At 34.3% G+C, this 3497-nt stretch overlaps 1 long non-coding RNA gene across 1 annotated transcript; it reads left to right on the top strand.

Moving 5' to 3' along the window:
* Nucleotides 1–439: 439 nt before the first annotated feature.
* LOC145421446 (uncharacterized) lies at nt 440–3224 on the top strand. Its single transcript, XR_013902802.1, has 3 exons — nt 440–663; nt 1487–1512; nt 2759–3224. It is a non-coding gene; the product is annotated as an uncharacterized LOC145421446 (long non-coding RNA).
* The last annotated feature ends 273 nt before the right edge of the window (nt 3225–3497 follow it).

Raw genomic sequence — 3497 nt, 5'->3', positions numbered from 1 at the left:
GCAGGTTGTTTTTTTTTTTTAAATAAAACCTTCACCTGCAGTTCTGTTTAACTTCTCACTTTGTGAAAAACTAACGAAATATAAAAAAGTCCACCTTCAAATAAATAAAATGCAGCAGTGCACCATTAATATTATAAATATGATATGTAGATATTTAAAACAACAGCATATTAAATGATACTGTGTGCAGGTGATAATATTTTTAGGAAGCAGAATTTGAATGCAGACGAACTCAGATGTTGAAGCCTACAAAAATATCATCCAAGCTTTCATTTATGATTGTTCATGCTTTGAAATTGTGATGTCAGAATTTGATAAAGTGTGCAGAGCTAGGTGTAGCAAATCATTGCTTATTAAATCTACTGTGTTATCTAATAGCACCAAACTAATAGAGCTATCACATAACTGAGAAACGTGTGTGGCTTATTACAAATGGATGAAAGCACATTTTACCTTAATGAAGATGTAATCTTTAATAAGGTGTAGAAAAAAGAGGTGAGTTGTTTGTTGCTGTGGTAAACAAAGAAGTGTACTGAATCTTTTGTACTACACAGAGTGATGCAGTATTGACTGTGATGCTGATTTGAGTTGTCTTATTCTGTGTTTTTGTGCTTTGTCTTTTGTTACACAGAGTGAAAGAGATCTTTGGTTTTGCCTTTGCTGGTAAGTAAACAGTGATTGTAACTGAAGCAGTATGAACCTGGCATTGCGTAGCACATTTGGCAACTTACATACAGTAGTCTGACTTTTTGTGATATGTTTCCATTTACTGATTGGCAAAAACACAAAGTCATAATGAAAAACTAAGAGAACCAGAGGTGTGAGTGGACATTGTTAGGTACATTACAGCCAGTGTGTCTAATTAGTTTATCACTTATTTGGTGAATATAATGTGTTTTAAAATTAAATAGAAAAGTTGCCAAAAAGGTACACTGCAAAATACATAAATATTCCTAGCAACGGGTACAATGAGAGGACTTTTTAGTGTAAAAATTTAAGACATTTAATTTTAATTACAAAACATGGTGCACCTCTGCTATTGTAACATGTCAATATTTATTTTAAGATTTACATATTCATATCAGACATGATGAGGTTTTCTGTTGCTTCTGATTTATATAATTACTTTGTATCTAACATTTTTAAAAGTTTTGGTTTTCACACTTTACTAGTACTGACCTGTTGTAGAAAATGTTGGAGCCACAAAGCTTCTGTGTAGGAAATATTTGGTATATCCTGCACTTGTGCCAACAAATATTGGTGGCTATTCTTTGTATTTCTGTAGTAAAGAATGCTTTTATTACACTTGCTATAGCCATGTGAGACGCTGCAGTTCATTTATCTCCTCTTTAGACTACAGTAAGCTCATAAAGCCTTAAATAAATTTACTAGTTAATTTATGTCACAGTAAATTGGATTGTGTGTGAAGAGGCTCAACAGTCTGAATCATCAAACAGTGATCTGATGAATTGTTTCCTTTCTCTAGACTGCTGATCTGATCGTCTCAGTCTGGTAAGTAAAGGTTTGTCTGAGGTGCAGTTCTGGGAAATGTTTCTCATTATAGGAGATTCAGTTTAGTGCAGTGAGTCAGCACAGCTCTTGGGAATAATCAGATCATAGAAAAGTCTATGTAAACATTTCCAGACTTACAGATCTCTCTTATCATCATAGTACATTTTTAATTAGGCCCTAATATCGGCCATGCTAAGTTTATTGTAGATTTAGTGGAGTGTGTATTAAACATGCCCCAAATTTGACTGAAAAATGTAGAAACTGCTGTTTAGGAGTCATCTGTCTCCAAATTTTTCATTTTGCCAAAAGTCATACTGAGTAAATTATTTTTTACTTTTATGTTAACTGCTCCCCAGACATTATGATATACTGTTGTACCAGGTAAGTACACACAGAAACGGGAATTTGAGACCTTTGGGCATTTAGGATCATGTGAGTTGAGTGCATGTGAAGTGTTTAAAGCAGGTGGTCTGAAACTGTCTGCTCTGACTTCATTGTGTGGGTTTAGCTTGACCATATAATGTTTATAGTAAGTTACTATAGCACCATATCTTGGTTTACAGACTCTGTTTGTTTTTATTGTGTTAATAGAATGCGAAAATGTCCTTAGAAATGTTCCACCACCATATGATAAACATTTTTATTCAGTTGAATCTAATAATGTACTGTACAACTCTTCAGTGTGTAATGATATATATGTTCTGTATTTTTCGGACTGTAAGGCGCACTAAATTCTAAGGCACATTAAGCCAAACAAAACAGATAAGTCAAACTTTATTCAACTCATTTACAATAACTCTCAAAATTGTTCAGTTGTAAGACATAAAATACAGAACAATACGCTTACTTTTCAGGATTTATGGACTGATGAATGTGGATTGATCAGTTTGAAATCTGCTACATAAGCATGGCTCTCAACAGGTGCCAGGCCCTTATACACACACACCATATTATGTTGAAGCACAGTACGAATTACTCTACGAGGGTGCTGACTATGGTAGCCATGCTCCGACGATACATCAAGTGGTGCTGCTTTGTAGCTTACCAAAGTCATACTAAAACATTTGACAGAGTGCCGTGTACCACATAGAATTGGTTTGAAATCAGTAAGCACAACCATACATAAGGTGCACTGTCTATTTTTGAGAAAATTAAAGGCTTTTAAATGTGCCTTATAGTCTGAAAAATAGGGTAAAGCCAGGTTTATTGGAAGTGTGTCTAATTCCACTTTCTTTCTGTCTTACAGGTGACCTGCTGCAGAAAACCCTCTCCCTCTATCATTAACAAGCCATTAACAAGCAAATTCAGTCTGTCCTATCACTCTCCCTCTCCCTGCTCCATCTTTTTTGACAAGCCATTCTATCTTCTATCATTTCTCCGCCATGTACTCTATCTAATTTTGACAAGCATAAGCCCTAGTTTGACAAGAAACCAAGTTTGACAACAAACCAAGGTTGACAACAAACCAAGTTTTTGGAAATTGAAGTTACCGCAACTTCGACGATCTGTTTTCAGAAATCTGAGAGATCTCTGCTCTCACTGCTCCTTCTTTCCTGTCGTTAAACTCTCTCATATCCACTCATTTTACTGGAAATTACAAGTAAGAAGTTGAATATACAGTACAGTAGAAGTCACTGTAGAAACTATTTACACAGCCCTAAATTTGTCATTTTAATTTTGCATTACACTTTGGAATAAACATTGATTGGCTGTTTGGCTTACAGGTGCAATTACTTTGAGAAATTATATAAAATATACACCTCTTAAAGGTTTATTTGTAATAAGACAATCTGGTTATTTTGTAATATATACATTCAGACTGCTCTATTTACATAAATATTAAATTAGATTCAAATACATTTTTCAAGTCTGTTTCACTGGCTATAACATTTGACTACAAGTTTAAACTATTATTATTTAAGGACAAACCCTTTTTTTGTCACTCAGTGTAAGTATTCAGTTACAATTGTCATCTAGAGGCTACC

The sequence above is a fragment of the Astatotilapia calliptera genome, chromosome 3, assembly GCF_964374335.1.
Source record: "Astatotilapia calliptera chromosome 3, fAstCal68.1, whole genome shotgun sequence".
Classification (NCBI taxonomy): Eukaryota; Metazoa; Chordata; class Actinopteri; order Cichliformes; family Cichlidae; genus Astatotilapia; species Astatotilapia calliptera.
The sequence above is the reverse complement of the archived record's forward strand: the minus strand, read 5'-3'. Positions and strand labels throughout refer to the sequence as shown.